General features: G+C 39.1%; 1 protein-coding gene and 1 long non-coding RNA gene across 3 annotated transcripts in view; one reads left to right on the top strand and one right to left on the bottom strand.

Annotated features, from left to right (window-relative positions):
- Positions 1-25,771, bottom strand: part of LOC114881243 (MICAL-like protein 1) — a 181,146-nt gene that overhangs the window by 103,594 nt on the left and 51,781 nt on the right. The gene's annotated exons all lie outside the window — the stretch shown is intronic.
- Positions 81-25,740, top strand: LOC123988178. The gene is made up of 3 exons (XR_006829725.1): positions 81-153; positions 24,693-25,305; positions 25,662-25,740. It is a non-coding gene; the product is annotated as an uncharacterized LOC123988178 (long non-coding RNA).

The following is a 25,771-nucleotide window of genomic DNA, read 5'->3' as shown; positions in this document are numbered from 1 at the left end:
TACGCAATAAGCATATCTACCTTTTCGACATTTGTAAAAGTCATTGCGATACGTTTGCTAGTTATTTCAGTATTATACATGGCACCTCTCGAAACTGTACGTTTACTAACCCGAACTACATGTACGTTTGAATGCTGAGCTGCATCATAATATGTAAGTACAATGTTAAATATAATTAAAAAGAACGTACATTAATTTTGAAATTTTTTGAATCTTCTATTATTTTTTTTTAATTTGACTTAATTTTTGAACAACAAAGTCTGGGTCATTCATGATCCAAACTTACAAAACATATACAAGAATGTTAACCAAATTGTGATAATTAAGTATCACAACTGTTATTAGGTATATCGCTTCTGACTCATTTCGGTTCCGGTTCTGATTCTACAGAACCGATATTATGTCGGTTCCATAATGGTTATACAGGACGTTCGACAACAGGTGGGAGATTTTTTAAGGGGTGATTCTAGGGATCAAAATAAGACGCAAATCAAGAATGACGAAATAGCGATTGCGGCTTTGTTTTCCAATAAATAACGTTTAAAAATTCGAGTAAAAAACGCCTAAAACCTGTAATCTGCCCAGTACCGACGACTGAACGTCAGGTTAGCGGGGGTGGGTAAAGTCATAACCAAGAATCATTGAATAGTAGAAACTTATCTCGTGCTATTCTGTTCCTTGGTACTGCAGCTTTCGGCTTTCTCTTGTATTTTTTTTTTTACTTTATCTCGGAGGAGGGGAAATGCTGTTACGCACATCGAATCAAAATCCGGTAGAGCGGGACTCTTCATTCCCGATATACCTACTACTACCCCCCCCCGCGCAATCACGAAATTTAAAATTAAAAAATTTCACATCAAATGTTCAATATGTCCACCGTTCTGTTCAACACATACGCGAATGCGTTTTTCGAAATTAAGTCTCATACGATGGAAATCGCCTAAAACGTTTTTGTATTGTCCCCGATGTAAACAATATTCGTTGTTTTAGTTCCTCACTGTTCGTTACCAGCGTTGAGTACAATAAACTTTTCAGGTGTCCCCATAAAAAAAATCACATACCCCGCCCAATGTGGTGGTGCACTATCTTGCATAAACAGCACGTTTGAATATTTAATAGCACATTTTCTAAACATGATGGCAGCTGGTTTTGCAGCAATTCTAAATAATTCTGTTCTATCAACCGGGGCAGCACAACTACACCAATAATTTGGACAAAAATTGCCGCTGTGAGTTTGCGACTACAACTACAACGCCGTGGTGTGTGTGGATTTTCAGTGGGCCACATATGGTTGTTGTGACAATTTTGCACACCGTGCGTGGTGAACTTTGCCTCATCGGTGAACAATATTTTAGAACAAAAGTGTCTGTCAGCACTAATTTTTTGCACCATTCATGCAAATTTTTTGCAACATCCGGGCCTCAGTCGATTGCTACTGATATCACACGCCTCCTAAACTCCCCGCGTGTTACAAAAATATATCGTACTGTCTCGAAAGCGGGAAACGCGCGAACAGTGTCTGATAATAATTTCTTTCTTCCACGTCCAAGTTTATTCTTAATTCTGCCTTCGTACCGATATCTGTTCACAATTTTATGAATTGTAGAATGTGGTCTGTCAACAATTTTACTCACTTCGCGTAAAGATTTTCCTTCGCAATATAATTTTATAATTAATTTTCGCATTGAAAGATTTATTTCTTTTTTCTCAATAGCCATTTTGCTATTAATACTCAAATAAATAAGTAACAAGCAGTCATTTGTTTTTAGTTGCCTAACAACAACATTTCGAAAAGTGCTTATGTATTTCCCGGGATTATCCGCCAGTAATACCAACATTTAACTTATGAAGACCGCGTAATTTGAGAAATTTGCTAGGTGTACACTCAATTTTATGTCATTAAAATAGCAATATTTCTATATTTTCAGTCCAATATAAGCAAATAGTTAATGTTATTTAAAAACTTTTTTATTAATTATCATCGAAACTATACAAGTAAATAAAATATGGCATTAGTACCCCAAAATATCTACATTTTCATTCATTTTCCCCTCAATTTTTACTATCAACGTAAGTGTACACTCAATTTTGTGAATAACTGTATGCAACGCCTGGGTCCCAATGTTTGTTGCATATATCCAACTTTTACTGTATTGTGTTTAGCTTCATTTTAATCAGAAAAATCTTCTCCACATGATAGTGATATTTTTATTAACAAAAAGTACAAAATAAAAAACTTTATTCTGTGCATTAGTATGGTCACATTGACACGGTACATTTAAATGAAGGCAATAAATTCCTGTTTCAGTCCTTCTTTCGTCTTTAGCTACTGACTCTTTCTAATCAGTGTTTACTGACTAGACAATCAAATTTGAAAAATGATTCTCCTATTCCATAACAGTTGCGGAGTGGACCGGTAATAGTTATGTACATTTATCGAGTTTTCACTGTATATGGTGTAAGTTTTATAATTCATTTTTCTGGCATACCATTTCAAGTATTCTATCTGTCACGTAATTGATAAAAAAACATGATTATAAATATGAATAAAAAAGTTTGATGGTTGCACACATTAGTACATGTATTGTTTCATTCTCGGACCTCTTTCTCTCTCGAGCGCCCTATTCTTTTCTATGTCTGGCAGGAATTAAAATCGGCTCGAGCCCGTTGCAATTGTAACAGATGTGGCAACAGCGTGACAGAAGTGTTAATACGTTGCGGCAACTATGCCATACTTGTAGCTATATTCGCGTAGCCGTTTGTGGTGTCAAATTAGAATTTACATTTATCGACTGATTTGTGTTTTTATCGACCCCGATGATAACGAGGTCAAATATACCATCAATGCCTCTGACGGAGAATCAGTGAACTATTCTTACGTCTATTTTACGTCTGATGCGTGCAAATCGTAAATTTCGTTTTACGCCTTCCAGAAGTGATAAATTGTGAAAAATCGAATTTCAGTGATATTGTGCTAGCTCAAGGAAGGGTGGTCTGGTGTGCTATGGGTTAAAAAAACATTAAATCGTCCAATATTTGCTAAAATGCAGCCGAACGCAGCATTCGGCAGCCATGTTGTTTGCTTACAACAGCGTCTGTCTCAATCTTACGCCGGGTATCCACCGGTATCAAACGCCCGTATCGTATCACCGTTCCGAACCCTTTTGAATAGGCAGGCGTTGCCTCGTTGCATGCCACGGCGTGATACAGCTCGGACAATAGTTCTTCGTGTCTCGAAATAAACTCCTATAGGCGAGAAGTTTCGATTTGCTGCATGCTGTTTCTTTAGTGTAATTATCCAAACCATATCGTGTTTGGTATCATTTTAATCAGAAAAACGTCACAAATATCTTGGTAACAGTTTTTTAAGAAAAAAATGAAAATAACAAAGTTCAGTTGTTGCATTAGTATTATCTCACTGATATATCCAATTACAAATCATATTATCTCGTGCCTCAAGTGTCATGTTTCCACTTGACATAGCATTTCGGGCCTTCGCCTGGGTATGTTGTTTTTACGTTTCAAGTGGTTTCCGAACCTATGCTTTGAATGGCAAGAAACCGACAATTTCCGGATCGGCCCGTTCCTTCACTTCCGTATCACAGCCCAATAGAACTTTCGATACTCGGCAACGGAAAAATCTCTGGAAAATTAACATTGTCCAGTTTCAATAATCATACAGGTGATTATTAACATTGCTCTTTTATGTACAGCATATCACCGAAGATAATTGATCTGTTTAAATATATTTAGACGATAAAATTTATCTACATTAAATTAGATTAAGTTCATAAATAATTTCATCGATTTTGAAATGAATCCAATAATACTGCAAGATTTCAAATAGATTGAAACCCAAGTGACGGCACGAAACCCTATGTCAAGTGCAAACGCATGAACCTTTCCTTCGATGGAACGGCAAAGAATCGACAAATTTTTCGGATGGGTCCGTTGCCTCTGTTCCTTTGGAACGGCACGCAGCAAAACGAAACTCCTTGCCTGTAGTGGCCCAGTCCTATTGCCTAACCGTTTCTATCAAGAAACGAAGAAATGTTGTCCGACCCGCAGCACGCCGTTGCATGCAACGAGGCAACGCCTGCCTATTCAAAAGGGTTCGGAACGGTGATACAATACGGGCGTTTGATACCGGTGGATACCCGGCTTTACAGTGTCGAAAATACCATTTTTCTCAACGTATGGTGTTTAATAGTGTTCAAACGGACCAGACCACCCTGTGGTGAAGTCTACTCGTGGGTGCTGTACCCGCGAAAATTTCATTTCTGCAATTATCGAAATGAAAAACGAAATCTACGAAATCGAGTGTCTCTCACGCATGGCGTATACATGCATGCTTTTCGTTGATTGTGTGAGTGCACGCATACAGGTCATGGCACAAGGAGTCTGTGCCCTTAAGAGCGGGACGCCTCCTGTTGTAAACAATAGAGGGGGTCATGGGGTACACATTGGTGGTGGTTTCACCTCTAGGAGGCGTGGTAGTAAGAAATTATGTAAAAGATCAGAACATTCATTTGTGAATGAAGCATTGATTTTCTTTTTTAACATAATAAGCAACCTTTCTTACAACTTTCTTGCAACTTTTTTTTTTATAGAGGGGAAAAAAAGGTGTTTACATTTACAAGATAGTTATGAGGCGATTAAACATCTTCTTTATAAGTAAATATTATCTTTAAGGAAGTTGAAGATCCAAACGCGTGGGCGTGGAAGGGACTCCGTCCCTCCCCCTGCACCTCCGCCCCATAGGATATGTATACCCTAACCTAACTCAATTATCCTTGTGAACAATTGTGGAAGGACATCAAAAGTGTGTAAAAAAAAAGTTGTGAGATAGTTGTAAGAAAGGTTGCTTATTATCTTAAAAAGAACCATCAATGCTTCATTCACAAATTTTGAATGTTCTGATCATTTACCTCACCATAACTCCCGACTCCCACGCCTCCAACTAGTGAAACCACCACCAATGTGTCCCCCATGACCCCCTCTATTGTTTAGAATAGGAGACGCCTCCCTCTTAAGCAGAGCACATGAGAAAAAGCTGGAATTTTACTTTAAAAAAAAAAGTATTGTGTCACTTAAAAAAGAATTTGTGGCACTTATAAACCACATACACTTATGTGATAAGCTACAAAAAAATATAGAATGCGGGGCGTGTCCCATATTCTAAACATGCGCCTTGAACTCTTTGGGGGGCTATCAAAACTTTCAACAAAATTGTCGATTACAAAAAAAAAATTTTTTTTGGTTAATTTTAGGGGTGAAAATTTTTCTTGGTAACAGGCAGTTCTATTCACAGTTCTGGCAGCCCTCCGAAGAGTTCTATCGATAATTATTAACACTCGAAGCACCAGGATGCGAAATAAAAAAGTTCTCGCTGATTGAAGTTGCAGGGTCGAATACTGTTTGTCCATAATGGTGAAAATTTTTCTTGATAACTGACAATTCTGTTGACAGTTCTGGCAGCCCCCCGAATAGTTCTATCGATAATTATTAACAGTCGAAGCACTAGGATGCGAAGTAAAAAAGTTCTAGCTGGTTGAAGTTTCCAATCAGCATATACAGGGTGTCACCTAACGTTTGCACCTCAAATATCTTTGCTGTTTTTAAAGATACGTCAAATATCTTAAGGATAAAGTTGAATGGTTCAATGGAGCTCACACGATGCTAAAAATATTTTGGTTTTTATGTCATTTTTTTGAAAGATATCAAGGTCACCTCCATTTTTTTAAATGGAACCACCATTTTTGAAACACTTATAATGATAGTCCCTTTCATTAGGAATTCAGTAACTATAATTATTCAAGGTCATTCAAGGTCACGGCGGGGAAAACATAAGATTTAAAATATTGTTGCGACGGCGAGAAGTTCCCGCTCCTTCGACGCATCGACCGCTTTTTGATGTATCGAAAGAGCCATCGACTGCCCCGTCCTAAGCTGTCGACGAATCATAACGAGAAGCTATCCCTTGTTTCGAGCGGAAACACGTCACCGGATGCTTGAGGTCTCTTAGACAACCGCGCGTCTTTTGAATATCAGAATGTAACGGGAAGTCAACCTGTACGGACCTATTTCTTAAAACTCCTGTGTATTTGAAATATAGACAGTCTAGTTTGCTTCCTGTTTATTTATTTGACTATGGAAAGTGCGAGCTCCACTCCCCGGCGCAACAATATGAAAGCAGAAAACGTTTATCACGAGTGAGACTTGTAGTAAACATACTAACTAAGATCCTTCAATGTTATTGAATGTGTAACGTCCCAGCGGTACCCCAATTTAAGAATTAATCGTAATATTAAAATTAGTCGATAAACGTTTAGTCGGTAAGTCAGCCGGTAAGCTAGATTATCGATAAATGATCGACCTGCGACCACATGTGCGCCAGCGCAACCCCGATGATCACGCGGTGGGGTGAGAATTTAGAGTAGGGGGACCGCGTAGATTAAGGAGCAGGGGTGCTCGGCAGTCACGTGATGGGGAATTCCAGAAACCGAAGGAATTCTATGTAGAAAAAAAGCGCTAAGTCAGCAGAATCTGACTATAAATAGAGGCGTGCCACGCGAAGAAAATCAGTTTGGTTTCGACCATGCTCAGCTTGACTTCGACTTCGGTCAAATGCAGCTACCACTCTAGCAATAGAGGAAAGGCTACGGTTGCTCAGCGCTGAACCACTTAGGTAGGGATATAGCGACAGAGTAGCCGATGCTAAATTAAATTCCTTACAGCGACAAGTACAAGTTTCTACGGATCTACAGACCTTCGACTCATGGTGCGCAACGCGTTCACTACATGTGGATTTAGTCACCTATCAAGAGTAAAGAGCTAGCGAGGAGCGGAGCTCCTTGATCAAGGCCTATACTACACATAGCTCTGGCTTGCCTAGAAACCGATTGCGACCTGTAGAGTGGTCCGTTCATATCTGAGGGAATAGTACAAGTTGCTTTCGTTGATAATTTCCAGTACTTAGCGTAGTTGGTCATTATCCAGAGTGTTGGCTGTACCTATAGTCTGCTCCGCGTTATAATATATATATATACTAATACTAATACTACAACTAATTCATATACTAATATCATATATTTTCTACTATATTTTATAATCTAGTGCGTACTTGATATAATTTCTTACTGTATTCCACATTCTAGCCCGCGCTTATTGTTATACCAGCATAATCATTTTATATTATAATTTGAAGAAACATATTCAATTATCAAGTACTTACTCATTTGAGTAAACTATTAGTCCTCAACTTACCTCAACCACACACCACGCGAACCTATAATCCCTGATACATTCATAAGTCGGTGCAGTGACGTACCTATCTCTGGGTCGTTACAAATGTTTTCAAACATCCTCTAGCCGATTACGTTGCGATTTATTTACTATCAGTATGTTTCCAAACGCGATTCCGCTATGTGTTCCTTATATTCAATGATTGAAAGGTGTGATATTATTACGGTTTACTGTGACTTTTATTAATATCTACAAGTTGTTTAGAAGTACTGGAAGTGTAGATGTAAGAAAGCGTAAACGCAAGACTCCCATGACTAATGAAGACAATGAAATTAATATTTTAGCAGCTATAGCTGTCAATACAGATGCGAGTACGAGAAAAATTGGCCGAGAAGTAGGTATAAGTCAAAGTAGCGTAATACGAATTTTGGCCCGATGATTTCTTTTTGTGGGGTCTACTAAGCGGATCATCACAGCATGTGCGAATATCACATCGGATGTACACTGACTCCCATCGAAGTTGTCGCAGTGAAGTTGGCCACGCATTCACTCACCGACGCGGCGTGAATGCGTTAGTGAATTTGTAGCCAACTTCACTGCGACAAGTTCAATGCAACTCAGTGTACTTGTCAGAGTTCAACATTCCTTCAAAGCCCGTTTACAGCAATGTATCGACGTAAACGGTTATCATTTCGAACATTTATGCAATACAGGTATTCTGCTTTCATATTTTAAATCTTTTACGTTTTCTCCGTCCGTAACCTTGAATGACCTTGAATAATTATAGTCACTGAATTCCTAATGAAAGGGACTATCATTATACATGTTTCAAAAAGGATGGTTCCATTAAAAAAAATAGAGGTGACTTTGATATCTTTAAAAAAAATGACATATAAACAAAAATATTTTTAGCATCGTGTGAGCCCCATTGAATCATTCAACTTTATCCTTAAGACATTTGACGTATCTTTAAAAACAGCAAAGATATTCGAGGTGCAAACGTTAGGTGACTCACCCTGTATACATATGTATACAGGATTGCCTCGTAATAAGCAACACGCTCGGGTCTGGCCTGTTGCTTATTACAGATCAGGTAGGCTATTCGGTTCGACTTTGTTCTCGAAACGGGACGATAGAGAACACGAGAAACGAGTGAGAGATCCGAGGTAGCGGCAAATCATAAAGTGATCGGCCGAGCAAGGATGTTACTTTTCGAACAAGGATAGAATATAGCATGCCCTCTCATTCTCCCACTATTTCGCTTATTTCAAGGCAAATATGCTAGACTGAGAAAGCATTATACATATACAGTAATGCTTCGAAATAAGCAAGTGGTCTCTGCTTCGAAATAAGCAACTCGCTATCCCCTCTTCTTTGTTTGAAAGGATGGAATATATAATGCTTTCTCAGTCTGGTATATTTGCTTCGAAATAAAGAACTCGCTCCGGATGATACTGACATAGTGGGGTATGTATTAACTGTGAGTAACAACAATATACAAAATATACGAAATATACAAAATATACAAAATGTACAAAATATACAAAACTCCTTGTCCATGCGCCAGTGAAGAAGCTGATGTCCTGTAAAAAAATTATAATTAACTTTTTGAGTAGATTTAGTTTCTGTTTTTTCTACTATTATTTGACAAAATCTTTTCTTACCTTATATTAGTCTTTTCACGGTTGGCTTTCTGTTGTACGTAGCGGTTCTTTTTCTAAATCGTTTTAAGAGCCTGCCCCACGATTAACGTTGCGTTGTTATCGTTAGCATACTCCTTAATAATGTTTTCAAGTATGATTAAATCCTTCTTTTTTTTTCAATTCTATCTGCCTCACTTGTTTGTATTTCTTCTGTAGTATCATGTTCTTCCTCTTTTTCTTCTTCTTCATTTCCATCTCTTTCTATTTCCATCGCCGTACTGTCATCTCCATAATTAATTGTCTCCTGTTCATCCAAATGTGTAAGTACGGTGTTTAATTCTTCGCTGTCGTTGTTTTCACCCGTAAGAGCATTAATAATGTCTGTCATTTCTGAATGTATGGAAGTGTCGCATACATCGATTTCTCCTGATTCCCTACAGAAAATTTTGTTCCAACTGGCTTGTAGATTGGCAGATGTAATATCCGTGCATGATTCCGCCACTAAATTTATGCATTCTTTAATATTAAATTTATGATAAAACTCCTGCATTCCTTGCTCATATTGCAAAACTCGGCGTAACATCTTATGTCTATAACGTTTTTTAAATTTGGCAATGACGCCTTGGTCCATGGGTTGTATTAGGGCTGTCATATTGGGGGGTAGATAAATAATTTCAAAATGTTCATCTACTTGGGGTGTAATATTTTTATGGCTGGCGCAGTTGTCCACCAACAGAATTACTTTCCCTAACATACCGCTTTCTGTTTTGTACATTTGTACGCTAGGTTTGAAATGCTTCTCGTACCAGTAATTAAAAATTTCTTGCGTCATCTACGCTTGACGCTGTGATTTGTATACCACTGGCAAATTTCCGCAGTTTTTCAAAGCTCGTGGATTTTGAAATTTATGAATAAAAATTGGGGCCAATTTATGTGTACCACTTGCATTACTACACAACCCAATGGACACCCTATCCTTTTTTAATTTTCTGCCTTCCAATTTACTTTCTGTATTTGTTATGAGGCTTTTCGAAGGAATAGTTTTCCATAGAAGGCCTGCTTCGTCCATATTAAAAATTAAATTTAAATTTAAATCCTCTTCCTCGATTTTTTCATTAAATGTCTTTATAAAATTTCGCGCACCATCTTCGTCAGCACTTGCTTTTTCGCCATGAGCATGGGCTGAGTGGATCGCATAGCGTTGTTTGAATTTCCACAACCAGCCCCTGCTTCCAGCATATGAGGTTCCTCCCTGCACATCCAATATTTCGCGGGCCTTTTCCAGCAACAGCAAATCTGTTATGGGGTTTCCCATCGCTCGTTGTTGAACGAACCATGCATACAATCCCTCTTCTAAATCTTCAATCGAAGATCGTCTTCGATTTTTGTGCTGCAATACACGGCCCCCTCGGGTCCCAAAAGTGGATAGGAGTCTACAGTCGCGACGAATCCGATGAATCACATCCTGCGATACTCCATATTCTCGACAAAGTGCCTTCACCGTAATTCCCTTCTGTAATTCTTCGGCAATTTGCATCTTCTGCTCCACTGATAAAAAACTCTTTTCTTTTTTTGAATTTCTGCTATGATTACAAAAAAACTGCACTACAATTCTTGACACTATCGATTTTCACTTTCTGTACTACTCCTGCAACGGTTGTCTAAAGACTGACCAAAGCCGGAACGGTGTGAATTTTATGCACCGATTCAGGTACAGATTCTTGGGTTTTTCCGGAAAACTCATGACGTGTCTGCATGAAGGGACAAGAAACCTTCAGGTACCTACACGGCCGCATCTTCTTCAAGGCGTACGATTTTATTCAACAATATTCAAATAAATCTTAAGCAAAGTAATAAAAAAATATTTATTTCTTCAAGAGTGGCATTTAAAACATCTTTTCGTATATTAAATATCCATTTATGTATATCAATAATTTAGGGAACATTTTGAATATTTGTAATTACATGTCTTGTGTATTATTTAAAACCTATTATCTGGAACAGCAATAATTATATAACATTCGTACACAGATGTGCACTAATATTAAAATAATCGTCAAAAGAAATAAGAGGGAGTGAAACGCAATTAGTAAATTGGAACATGTTTCGTTCATGTGATTCCACATGCCTTCGGAAACGCATAGTGCGAGAATGAGAGGGAAGCGTCAGTGTCGCGTTTTCGTCCCTGCATGCTTTCGTCACGAAGCCCGGCGTACGACGTTGTTGGTCGACATCTTTCTAAATAAAATGAAATAAACATTTTTCTGTTCTTTTACGCTTACAAAATTAGCGTACGCTTAGTGTACGCTTCGTGGAAAGAATATTACCGAGGGCGTATCGTCACGTCAAATACGCTTTATTGACGCGTCTATGCAATCACGCTCCGTGGACAGTGGGCCTTATAGGTGTCTTATATAGTAAACCTGCGAAAGGTGGCGATGTAATTTTTTATTTCAAGCTAACTGGTTTTTCTACCGAATTTATCCATACAAAAAAAAGACAATTGAAAGGTTCGCTGCGTAAGAAAATAGCTAGTGAGCTATTAGATGCAAATAAAGATGCCAATGTATAGCGTAATGAAGAAGCCAAGAGATTAATGGAATTTGGTAATAATATTCCACCTATACTGTATAATACAACAGTTTTACGTAAAGCAAAACAAGCTGAATCGGAAAAACAATTACAAATCCTATTCGAAATATACAGAATGCAAAATATTCCAAATTCCCTCGGACTATCCACAACGTAAGAATAGATCCGTTTTACTGCGTGTACTGGAATCAGGAGCAACAATTAACATATAAAAAGGCGCATAAGCAAGATATTAATTGCTTTCTCACTATTGATGCTACTGGTGGTATAGGAAAAAAAATAAGTCTCCCTAACGGTTAAAAATCTGCCCACTTGTTCTTATACGATTGCGTATGCGTTTCCAATCTTGGAAATTTTCCTGCTTTCCAGATGGTATCTGCAAAGCAAGATGCGTCTTTAATAAGTTATTCTCTCTCAGAAATTATAAGAGATGGTGCTCCAGTACCTCGAATAGTAATAACGGATTTTGAAAAAGCAATCTCAATTGCAGTTACACGTGTATTTTCAGGATGCATCAATCTTAATCATTATATGCAAGTTTGCTATAACATTATCGATAATGACAGTTTCGAGAGCATTCCATCGTGTTTCATAAGGTTAGATATTAACCATTTTATAGCTATGATCGTGTTCGCGTTTCGCATTTCTTTTATATAATTGGACCGAGCGGTAGGATTTGAATTTGACGCCGCGAGAAGGAAGGCATGTGTGTCAGCGCCACGCTGCAATACGCAGGCGCGAACAGCGTGGGAGTGGAAGGGACGGTTCGGGACTGGGCCCGAGGCATTGAGACGAGGATCGGTGACCTCTGCGCATTGCCTTTTAGTTTTTTTGTGCGTTTGGGTTATTCTATGTGTTTTGATTTTTTGTACCGGTGGCAATCGGCTGGCGTGCGTGGGTTTAATCGGGCGTGCGTCCTTTAGCGTGTGAAGCACTGAGTGCAGTTGGTACCGTGTGACCACGGTCATTTTTGTCCTCACTTGGCGAGACGCTTCCTGTGATCAGGAAATGCACTAGGTGCAATCATAAGATCGTGTGATCACGATCATTTTTGTTCCCACTTGGGGAACGCCTCCTGTGACCAGGAATTATTTGTTGCGAGGACCACGACGATTGGCTGCGACGTCGGCGAGGTGCCATTCGAGTACGGTTCGTAAAGAGCTCTTGCGTGCGGTAGTTATAAGTTTGAATGATCATTCAAGTAATAGTCTAATCTCTAGGTTGTAGTTTTACTTTCTTATATTATTGTTTTATTATATTGTATCATTCTTTTATTTTGTGTAATTTAATTTGCTTACGGAACCAGGCTTTTTCCTCACATGAGACTGGGGTTTTTTACGGCCGGTATCCACTAGAGTCATTATTACTATTTATAATAATAAACTCATTTGTTTTCCTTTCTTTTTTTTTAAATCTAATTTTTGTGTTTCATTTATCCTCGGCGACAACAATCATACCTCGTTTCCCCTCCCCTTATTATTGGGTTCCAATATTCGGAACAGATCACTAGGTGCGAGTGTTTGAAAGGCAAGGCAGTTAAAGTAAGACAATTTCTTCTAAGATGCTGAAGGGGAATTTATCAAATGGATGATTTTAATGAAACGCCTGATGTTATCAAATCGGTATTGGTCATAGCGCTAAGCGAAGAAATAGGTTCGGACGAAAATGATACGTTATTACAATCCGAAATACATTTGAGAAACGTAAATAATGCTAACAAAGGTGCTACAACGATGGATAATCAGGAAGAAGAGAACAATGAATGTGATGATTATGACGAATTAATTGCTGGAAGTTGGACAGCTTGGGCTGATAGTATATATACACAAGCCCAAGAAATCGCCAACAATTCTAATAATGGCAGTGTTGTAAATGCGTACTACAATGTCGAAGCTGCTAAAAAAATCAAACACCTCATATATTATCTACCTCTGTGGACGAGTATAATGAAGCCTTATTTTAAATGCGGTTCGCAGATTGCTAAATCATCCTTCGTTGAAGCAGAATTTGCTCAATTAAAGACTGGGGTATTTAAGAATGAACTACCAAATCGAGTAGACAAGTTCATTTTGCGTCATCTGGAATATCTTGATGGTCGACTCAGATTAACGTTCAATGCTTCAAATCAAGCATTGTATCAGCTGATAAAGTACCTGTAGGATGTATCAATCTGCAAGAATCGTTAAATGAAGCAGAAAATTGGCGATGTAAGATAGAGAAAAAGACATCAGCACGTGATGAAATTCAGAAACAATCAAAACCGAACTATTTAACACCATGCGCTGATTGGGACTTTGTCGATAAAGCTATAGGCATTCCACTTTTAAAAAATAGTAATTTGTGTAACGCGACTACGGTCAATAAAGAACAAATAGTTGTGCGTAATACTTGCGCATTTGATTCCATTTTTCAAATTATTGCGAATGGAATGGGTATGCGCAATGATTACAAAAGCGCTATGGAAAAATTAAATCAGAGAACAAAAGCGACTCATAGGATTAAACAATATAATAAACTAGAGGATTTCGAATAGTACTGGTTATTGTGGTACAAAATTAAAATATTTTATTTGTAATCCGCATTAACATAGTGTTTCTACGCATTAGCAGTATTTAACTGTTTCAGCTAAATAGCCTTCTTCAGTAAATTGCTCTGTTGTTTTCCAATGGTAAAATCATCATTTCGCCTTGTGTCGTTTGTAACAATATCGAGTTCAAATTATAAAACTTTGAAACTGAGATTTATTTAAATGTGATGGAAGTACAGATTTAATTGACTTATTCGTGTTCTCCTCAGGATGGTCTGGACAATGGTAACTTTTGATCAGCATCACTTGAAGTACAAAATGGCAAAGTTACAGCCAATTCGATCAAAAGCCATTTTCCATAAAAGGGTGTAGCAGGATAAGATGGTCAAAAGTGCTCTTGAGCCGATTTTACTTCGCAATGCACCATTCGATAGCTTATCCCAATAAACCATGGTACACCAAGTTTCAACCCTGTACCTCAACCGGGAGGGTAGTTACAGGGTAAGAAAGAAAAAGTCGTTTTTGCCATATTTCTCCTATTTAACATTATGCAAAAAATCTGCAAAAATCCTACAATATTCTAGACATGTTTCTTTATGATTGTGAATTTTTTCAGATTTTTCGATTGCAAATCCTAGGCGTGAAAAATCAAAAACGCCAAAAAAAGTCGAAAAATTGAGATTTCGGGTAGAAGCTTTCGAGCGACTAGATTTTTACTTTCACAGTAGTTAGATATTAGCATGACTATTATCTCCAATTTTTTCAGATTTTTAGGTGTGGTGCAACGTACTTACAAAAATCAAAAACCGTCATTTTCAGCATATTTTGTGCGATAACTTGAGAAATACCTTCAATTTTGATATTTCATTTATATAATTAGTGGATTGTGAGAGTTTTAATATTTTTGCGTTGGATGGAGCAAGATCTGAATGGAGAGAGTGAAGTTATTGTAAATAATTGAAAATTACGCACCTTAGCTTCTAAAATATTAGAAAGTTTTTCATCGATGACGGTTTTTTGGTTTGGTTTGGAAAAGGTCGTTTATTTTCATGCTTACAGAGTAGAGGAATACATAGGTATAAACAGCCTTATAAAACCTTAAGACGAATAACATATATAATAAAATATAAGTAAAAATCGGCATGTTATAACGAGATAAAACTCACCAATTAACAAAGTAATCGATATAAATCTTTGGTAAGGCAACTAGGAACAATGGTCGAGTACAAAAAACAATCGTAAACAATAACATTACCATTGTTCGTTGACGGGCGCTGTGGCTGTCGGGCGTGGGTCCTCTTGTTGAAGCACTAGGTGCTGTCATTTATCTGCACAGCCGGGCGATTTTGTGGGTGGTTCAGACGGCTAACTGTGCGCACAGTTCTGCGATCGGTTGATTCTGCCCACCTGGCTAGCCGTGCAGTTAGTGGTGCGTGTTTACGACCACTTTGTCCTCTTTGCTGGGACGCTTCCTGTGATCAGGGTTTCTGATTTTTTGGTAAGGACCACGACGATTTGTTGCGACGTCGGCGAGACACCATCCGATACGATTGGTAAGAGAGCTCTCGATTGTGCGAATTTATATTACAGTTTGAATGATTATGCAAGTGCATGCTAGTATTTAATTTCTAGTTTTATTTCGCATTTTATATTATTATATTTTGTTTGTATTTTCATATATACAGTGTGTCCCACGTAACTGGAAACACTCCAATATTTCCTAAACTATTCAAGATACAGGAAATTGCTTTGGTGGTCATTGCATGATAAGATAGAGCAACATTTTGACGTAGACAAATTTTTTTTTGCATCATTATTTTCAAAAATATAATGGCAAAGTTTGGTTTTTTAAATGGAACTATATATTTTTCTTTCGATCATTTGATAGTGCTTTTGAAATCAAATTCACTAAGTTTGCATGTATACACTTGATTTTCATTTGTTTACGAGATATTGCGCTAACAAATTTGGAGATTTTTCACGGGAAAAATTCCCTTCAGTGGGAAATATCAGCAGGGGTCCTGTTCGCGCGTCAAGTGCCACGTGTTAAGCAGGACCATATATATATATTCTTTTAGTGTAATTTGTTTGCTGGGACCAGGCTTTTTCCCCACTTTTGACTGGGGTTTTTTACAGCCGGTACCCGTAGAGTAGAGTCAGTTAGGATTTTGAATTATTAAAGTTATTTTTTGTTTTATCTATTGTAACGTGGTGACACCCGTGCCCCCCCCCCCCCCCCCCCCGTTACAATCGCTGTGCTTTCCCCCACCGATACGCCCACCTAATGATAACCCATCACCCTTCCCTCACCTTACCTCTTTCCTCCCGCCCACCGGTGTCGGACAGATGGAGGCGACGGACTGACCCACAACGAGGACCACCCTCAACAAGAGCTTCGAGGCCGGCGACAGATCCACCCCTCCAGCAAACACGGAGCAACGAGGAATTCTTCAGAAATTATGATGAAGCGGCCCAAACTAACGCAAACGTCCACCCGGAGCCATCTGTCGCCGAGCCCGAAGACCTCAGCCCACCCGTCACAGCAGGAAGCCCGTCAGCCCCATCGACCCCGATCACCGGTGTATCGAAGATCGATAATCGATCAGTCCCGTGCCGAAAAAGGCCCCCTTCCAAAACCCCATCCCCTCCCAAAAATATCCCGCCGCTGCGACGACGAGCCGTTAATGAGCCTAAGGCTACCGTGCGATAGAGAGCGTATAGAGAGTATAGAGATTTTCGAAAGCAATTATAAGCGAGTACCGCGTGAGTAAAGAGTGTGTGTGTGCAAAGCGAGTTGCGGCATCGTTTTGGTAAGCCCCTATTTTGAAGAAATGTAAATTTTTGCAAGAGAGTTTAGAATATTTAGGAAGAGAAGTGTCTGCTGAAAGTATCCGACCAGGTAAAGAGAAGGTTAGAGCTTTGACCCAGTCGCCCGTCCCCACGAACGTACGACAAATGAGGCAATTTATGGGCCTGGCAAGTTATTTTCGCAAGTTCATACCTGCATTTGCAACGCGGATGGCTTGTATTACTAGATTAACAAAATCAGGAGTACCGTGGAATTGGGGTAAAGAGCAGGATGAGGCCCGAAACTATGTGATCCACAAACTTAGTTCAAAATCATTGTTGGTTGTTTTCGATCACAATAGGGAGATAGAACTACATACCGATGTTAGTTCAATCGATTACGGTGCTGTCCTTTTGCAAAAAGTAGACGGGATGTTGCGAGTGGTAGCATATTTCAGTTGACGTACCACTCCGGAGGAATCACGTTACCATTCGTACGAATTAGAAACACTTGCAATTGTCAACGCTTTAAAGAGTTTCCGCGTGTTCCTGCTGGGGATTAAATTTAAAATAATTACTGATTGTAATGCCATTAAGGCCACGCAAAACAAAAGGAATTTATTGCCACGGATAGCCCGTTAGTGGGTGTTTCTTCAGGATTTTACTTTTGATTTAGAGTATAGAAAAGGAAAACTTGTCGAACATGCTGATTATTTAAGTAGGAACCCGCCTAAGGATTACCGGGTGAACGTTATTTGTGAGGGTCCTTGGTTAGCGGTCGCGCAGAGAAACGATGAAGAAACGCAGAATTTTATTCGGAGAATAGAGACGAACGAAACGGTCATTTCGGATTTTGAATTAAGAGATGGGATATTGTGTCGTAAAATACTCAGAGACACTGGTCGGATAGTCTACAGAAGTTTTGTTCCGAAAAGAAGCCGGTTAGGATTGTTACGGCTATACCACGACGAGAATTGCCACGTAGGTTTTGAAAAAACATTTGAACGTATCGCGCAGAGGTACTGGTTCCCGAAAATGCGCAGGTTTGTTCGTAAATATATAGAGCATTATATTGTTTGTGTAATGTGTAAACGACAATCCGGGGCGAAACAAGGCAAGTTATATTCAATACCAAAGAGGCCTATTCCGTGTTGGTCCGTTTGCAAAAACAAAAGATGGTTACGAACATATTTTGGTTATAGTGGATACGTTTACAAAGTATGTACAGGTTGTTCCGGTAAAATCCTTGTCCGGGTCGGAAACGTTGCAGGTGTTTAACCCTTTGCGGGGACATTTTTAAATAGTCATGGAGATGTGCGTCATCAACGCATACATAATGTACAAAATAACAAAACAAAAAAAAAATGAAAAGCCACTAACACACTTAAATTTTGTTAAATATTTAGTCGATCAGTTAGTAGGAAATTTCCAGCGCCAAACACCATCTACATCCTCACATTTAACGTCATTCGTAGATAATAGATTAAATAATCAGTTACATATAATTCGTTCAGGAGGCAAGAAAGACTGTGCAGTATGTTCCAATAGGAAAATTCCAGGAAAAAGGCGACAAACACACACGTACTGTGATACTTGTACACGAAAGCCAGGACTTCATATAGGCGATTGTTTCGCAAAGTACCATTCTTTGGAACATTACAGAGATTAAAAATTTTATATTTTATATTTATATTATTTATATTTTTACGTATGATAAGTATTATTAAATATAACAAATCAGTTTCAACAAATTCTGTGTGTTTTAATATCCATATATTGACTTTAAATCCTGTATGGACAAGTAATTCGAAACGATAGATTTGCTCCGACCTACTGGTACTCCCAAAAGCGTAATGTGCCGATCGCAAAGGGTTAAAGAGCGATTGGTATTGTTTCGTACACCTCGTATGGTAGTTTTAGATCGTGGTACGAATTTTACCTTTAAATCTTTAGAACAGTACATTAAAAATCAGGGAGTAGGATTGCATTATATTGCCACAGGAGCCCCGAGGGCAAATGGGCAAGCAGAGCAATATGTTGCCACTGTTACAAACTTGCTCACGGTAGAATTGAGGAAAAGCCCTTGGCCGAGCAAGTTATCGAACATAATGCTTACGTTAAATACGACGGTTTAAAAATCTACGGGTTTTTCACCGTGTCGTTTACTGTTCGGAGTAGAGAGAAGTACTGGCGTTGCGGTTGCTGCTGAAATTTCGCTGCCAGACACTAATGAACAAATTAATTTAAATGAAGACAGGACAGTAGCTTTGGAAAGGTTAAATAAAAATGCCGAAAAACAGAATGAACGCTTCGATAGGAAACGCAGGACAAATGCTGTGTTTAAAGTTGGCGATTCGGTATTTGTGAAGCCAGCGGATTCTAGAAGGGCGAAAACAGACATCAAATTTCTTGGACCTTATACCATTTCAGAGACGTTGACAAATGATCGGTATTTGATCATGGTGAAAGTGGGAAACCATAAACTGTACCCAAGGATCGATTGCGTCTTTGGAAGGGTGAAGGGTCGGGAGATAATGAAGTAGAAGTTAGCGAGGAAGAAAGCGCCGATGAGCCATGTTAGCAGTTTATATTTTATGCAAACGTTATGTTGTTCGTTAGTAGTAATTTGTAGTAATTTGATTATTTTTTGTTTATTATTTTATTATGATTCCATGTGAACTGTTTAACGTTTTTTTTTGTGTGTGGTTTTAAAATAGATTTATGAAAAGTATTACTTTTGTGGCGACCGGCGCACCACATACGCCGCTGTCTTTTTCTTTTTCTTTTCCTTTCTTCGTGCACGTCGGGCCTGGTCAAGTACGCATTTGGCAACCAGACCCGAGCGAGTCAAAATTTCTATTATCTCCTTTCATGTTTGTTTCAGGGCCTCGTCCGGGCCTGGGTAGTGTCAGCTCTCAGGTTCGGGCGAGCCGTTTCACCACGACATATTTACGATTCCTTTCTGCTACCCTTATCGGCACTTTACTATAATATTTAGAGTTTTCTCTGTTTCTCTATTTTCTCTCTTTCTCTTCCTTCTCTGAATGTCTTTTTGACGGTGAGGATGGCCGAGCGCAAGAGAGTCTTGGTTAAAACGTCGTGAGAGTCAGCATCGAAATAAACTAAGAGTGCAGAACGGAGTTAATTGAGTCAATTTCATACCATTGAGATGTAATTATTTTCATGTTTTGATTGAATGAGTGGGCATGTCGTGCCCCTGCCTGCGCGTCATTGATGCGCGAGAAGAATATATATGACCGTTAAGTTTTTATGTTTTATTGGATGATCTCGGTGCATATGGCGTATATATTTCTTTGGTTCTTTGTTCCTATTATAAATTGATTTGTTTCATTTTTTGTGTAATATTAAGAATAAGAATTAAATACAGTCATGAGAAAAAGCGTTATAATTAACTCATACACACAAAACATCGTCGGCTATATCTATAAGTAAAGTATTAACACATACACTACCTTTCCCACACTTTATTCCTTTCTTTCGTCACATAACTCATGTTGCCTTCCCTTCTGGCGTCTGTATATGGTTGAGGGGCCTGGTTTATTTTGTCGAAAATCATTTTGTCGACAATCACTTCGTCGGCAATCATTTTGTCGACAATCACTTCGTCGACAACCTAAACCTAACCCTAACCTAACCAAAAACCACAAAAATTATAAAACAGAAACCAAATGTCTTATGTGTTGTCTTGTCTTGTCCTATGTGTTTGCCCTGCATGCACCCCGGTCCTCGCCCGGCAGGGTGGGATACGCCAGTTATGGTAGGCTAAGTGGTGTGATCAATTTCTACAAATGTCAGATATTTAGGTTTTCTGAACCAATTAACCATGTTGACCAATTAAACGTCGACAAAATCATCATGTCGACAAAACGATCGTGTCGACAAAATGATTGTCGCCAAAATGATCGTGTCGACAAAATGATTGTCGACACAGTGATGGTCGACAAAATGATTTTCGACAAAGTGATCGGCTCCCATGGTTGAGATGGGTCATAGTAGAGCGTGCTTAACAGGTAGATGCTTCGATGTTTAACTGATGCACGTTAGTGATTTGTGGAAATACTTTTGAGTATTTATCACTGTTGCAGCATACCTGCGGGTATGGTCGGTGTTGGGGGTGGTACTGCCTGTTTTGCACGGTGTTAGTGAATACCGATGCTGCCGGGTGGCAGTTGCGGGTGTCATTTGGAGGTGACGCACTTGTGGGTGTAGTCATCGCGGAAATAACGGGTGAAAGGTGTCAATGTCGTGTACGGAATATAGTAACGCTATGAGTTCGACAAAATCTATATCATGGGTGACATAAGGCCACGGACTTGATATAGTGCGAAGGACAACGTTAGAAAGGTACACGAGTTGCATGAAATAAAGGACGTTATGATTTTATTGAAGTGTGTTGGAAGATAGTTGTGCCTTATCTTGAAAGCGGGGGTAACGAAGACAACAGGGTGTTACTGCCTCGAGTTTGAATTTCGGCAAGTCTGTGATTTGTGTTTTTGGATAGTTTTATGAACTCTTCATTGAGTTTTGGCTTCCCGAGAGCGTGAAGCAGGTCAGTTTGGACGTGTTAGCGTCAGCACGTGTGCAAGGGTTGACACGTGGCAAGGTCAATGCATTTTGGGCTTTGACCTGCTTTTCAAGGAATTCTTAGGATTCTTTAGGCTATCGATACCCTGAGCCATATGTCTGTCATCGGACTTGGGCCGGCGGTAGTTGATACTTGAGGTGCGACGAATTCTAAGAGTCGCGGATGTTTTGTTTATGGAACGGCGATAGAGAGTTCGATCGCCGATCCTCAAAGGAACGCGCGTGTGGCCGATGACCCGAAGTCGGGTCTTGTCGAGTAACCCTTAAAGATAGTTATCTTTAGGGAGTTCCCTTGTTTTCCCGAATTCAGAGAAAGGACCCGTATAACTTTTCCAACCCCTGTCACATCACTCTCAGTCCCAGAATTCGGGACTAGTTTATCGGGATCGGATCACTATCGATCCTACCCTAAAATCCAAAAACCTTGTAATCACGAAATTTACGACTTCCTTTAAGACTCTAGCCACCGGACTCGTACGTGACTCAGGCTCGCGCTTTTCCCGCCTAAAAACGTCCTTTCCTGGAAAAACCTCCCTACCACTCGACCACCACACCCCAATGCCAAGTATAAAGAAAAGCTCTCTGGAAGAGAAAAGTTAGTCTTAGTTGAACGTTAAGAGTACAAGAAACGCTGTATAGTCAAGAATAAACTTTCAACCAAGTAACCCAGTCTTGTTCTTTGCGATCCGACGACATAAAGAACGGCATGGCACTTACCCCAGAACCGTCGAAGGGGATCAATCAATCGATAGAGTCAAAATTCTAACAGTGTAACACCAGTAAAAAAAGAAGCTTCGCGAAAGCGACGCAGTCTGGAAACGTCCAGACAATTTCGGAAAGTCGATGATAGAGCATCGCGGGAGGCAGGGACGCGAGGCGTGAGCAAAGCCGCGAGGCGCGAGCGGAGACGCGGAACGCGAGCGCGGAAAACGCCAAATTCATTCCTGACGACGAGATCGTTGATTTCGGCGACCGCGGATAGCAACGAGCGGATATAAATTAAGGGCTCGCGACTGCCTCCGTCTATTTCGCCTGCTGTTAACAGAGAGAAAGGACGAGGTAAGACCATCGGCCGCTCTTGGTCAGCAGGTTAGGGACTCCGGCAGGAGAGTACGGCGACAATACCTGGACGCCTGCCGGAGAAGAGAGAAAGAGAGAAAGATCCCGGTAGGAGAGTTCGGCGACAATACCTGGACGCCTACCGGAAGAAGGGAGAGTACGGAAGACCTGTTCCTGGACGCTCGACCGACACGGAGAGTACGGCGATAATACCCGGACGCCTGTCGGTCGAGAGAGTACAGAGCACCTCCTGGACGCCCTAGTAGAATTAGTTTTCCTAAAACGCCCGTTCGATATGAAGAGTTCGGCGATAATACCTGGACGCCTATCGAACGGGAAGAGTATAAACATGTCTGAATGTTTTTTGTACAAATAAATAAATAAAGAAAATGAATCCTACACCTTGTAACCTCACCTAATCCAAATAAATCCTGTCTTTCAACAGATTTCCTTGTATTTCAATTAACAATGGCTACAACAGGCATTTCTGGCAATTTCGTTCCACCTAAAAATAACTTTTTACCTGAGTAATAGTAAGTACCTGGAATGCAATATACTGCAACTTCTTTCCCGTTTAGACTAGCATGCATAGTATTTGATCAGTTGAAACTTGACCGTGTCGAAGAGCAAATGATTATTTTTCGTAGTTGTTGTGGTTATAATTGAAATCAACTTTATTATAATCGCAGAGCGTGATTATTACTCACAGGACGATACACGACAGACTTAGAAGGTCACAGCAAGTAAACATTATCCACATACACATCCATACACAAGCGAACACACACATGCACGAATTAAGAAGCGGATACATATATTCTCAACAGTAGTGTTTTCTACGATAGCGAAATTTCAAAATGATCATTACAAAAAAACAACACTTTTAAGTGTTAAGTTATGGATTCTTTTGAAGCACGTAAGTGTGCATATAGCTGAAGTATTTGAATTAAAGTTCCATTCAGGGTGACAGTTAAAAACTGATGAAAAAAAGTAATTATTTATTGTTTAATTTTGAAAGTAATGTGATTATAAGTTTAAGAGATTACGGTTATTTTAAAAGCTTTAAATTTGTTTTTAGGATCATCTGGAGTTAAAATAATGACTCGTAGACATATTTTTAATATAATGCAACAACAAAAAGACTACAATATGAATAAAAAATCAGACCATATTGAAAATTATATTCTTACGATTAGTAGCGAAGAATACTCTGAGGATGAAATAAAGGAAATTAAACATAGATTTTCATATATGAAATCTGAAATGAACCGTAGATGGGCAGCTTCTCGTAATAGAGAAGATATTTTGGTAATTATTTAGAAGTTGGTCCTCCTCACCGATTTTCGTGACCTTGAAATATGTTGTCAAGGTCATCATTCTGAACAACTTTTCCCTATACATGTTACCGCCGCTCGGCCTTAGTTTCCGAGATATTTGCAAAAATCTTTGGTAATTAGTTAAAAGTTTGCCCTCCTCACCGATTTTCGTGACCTTGAAATATGTTGTCAAGGTCATCATTCTGAACAACTTTTCCCTATACATGTTATCGCCGCTCGGTCTTAGTTTCCGAGATATTTGCAAAAATCTTTAGTTAAACTTAGATTACGTGTACACTGTATTCCGGGAAAAATGGAGACTGAATGGTGATTGAAAGAGTGATTGAAGTGGTTTGAGGTTAGGGTTAGGGTTAGGGTTTTGTTTTTGATTTTTTCACGTTATAATTACCCTTTCTTTCACTTTTTATATATTGTATACCTACTATTCATTTTGTGTTTTGTCGGAAATCGGAAACATTTCGCCAATAATGTCGAAAAATTCCATTATACGCTCATTAACATCATGTTGACGTCGGAATAAAAACTCAGCTATATATCCCACGTAATGAGACGTACGAGTTCCATAACGAGGAATATTAGCTCTCGTATCACGCCATGTACGCTCTAAACCTAAACCTAACCTAAACCAAACCTAACCCTAACCCTAACCCTAACCTCAAACCACTTCATTCACTCTTTCAATGACTATTCAGTCTCCATTTTTCCCGGAATACAGTGTACTGGTGACATAAATATAACTGCAGTTTTTTACGAATATCTCGGAAACTAAGGCCGAGCGGCGGTAATATATATAGGGAAAAGTTGTTCAGAATGATGACCTTGACAACATATTTCAAGGTCACGAAAATCGGTGAGGGGGACCAACTTCTAAATAATTACCGATATTTTTATAAAAAGGAATCAAAAGTGGCTGGAAGGAATATTTGAATATCCTACAGCAAAAGTGGGATTGGGACGACCATTGAAGACGTTCGAAGAGTCAAGCGAGTGAAGCAAAGACGGAAAACAGAAAAATTACGGAGCAGCGTGGAAGAATGAATTTTTGCAACTTGCGCGAAAAAGCAAACTAGCGGAGTAAGGGATGCTTCTCAAGTGCTTATAGAAATAACTTGAAGTGATAAAAAAAAACTAGCCTGTGCCAAGTTTCAACTCTGTATCTCATCTGGGAGGGTAGTTACGGGTAAAAATGTAATCGCGAAGTTTTTGGCCTATTTCTCCTATTTAATGACATTCGACTGTAGAAATAGCCGCTTTAATTGCTGCTGGAATATTTAATGAGGGTCACGCTGCAGTTCTACAACTTATGGCAGAACTGCAGCTAACAATAGGGAGCCAGTGTAAGAGGTACGCTGACGAAATGAACGAGCGCCGGCTGGTTCGTCAAGGACGACGCAGCCTTTTATCATCCAAGGAGGCTCGGAAAGCTCGAAAAGAACAGCTAATCCAGCAGAATGAGATTTTCGAGGAAACTGAAGGGCTATTATATGGCCCTGGAATTGCTAATTAACCGGTGAGTTGTAAATATTATACAGTTTTCATGTATCAAAACTTTAAACGCGTTTTTCTCAAAACATGATTTTTTTAATTGGCGGGAAATGTAACTCAAAAACTATTCAACCGATCTTTCTGAAATTTTTATCACTACTTCATAACATTATTACCTTGTCGCTAAACCTAATTGTTTTTGTAAAAAGTACTTTTTTATTGCAAAAAATATTTAAAAAGTGCACAAGAAAACCTCTAAAAAATGAACATTTTTTCCAAACGCATGTAAATCTTCCAATTCTCAATTTTTCAATTTGTATTTAGGTACAATTAGAAACTATGGGTATGAGTAATAAGTTGTTTCTGTTTCCAATGTTTCAGAAGGATATAACAAACGCTACATGTCACGCCGATCTCCAACTCCCGCGCGGACCTGTTGGACTATCATCAATAATACGCCCATTTTGAAAAATTAAAGATTAAAAAAAATA

This window comes from Osmia bicornis, chromosome 1 (assembly GCF_907164935.1).
Source record: "Osmia bicornis bicornis chromosome 1, iOsmBic2.1, whole genome shotgun sequence".
NCBI classification, from domain to species: domain Eukaryota; kingdom Metazoa; phylum Arthropoda; class Insecta; order Hymenoptera; family Megachilidae; genus Osmia; species Osmia bicornis.
The sequence above is the reverse complement of the archived record's forward strand: the minus strand, read 5'-3'. Positions and strand labels throughout refer to the sequence as shown.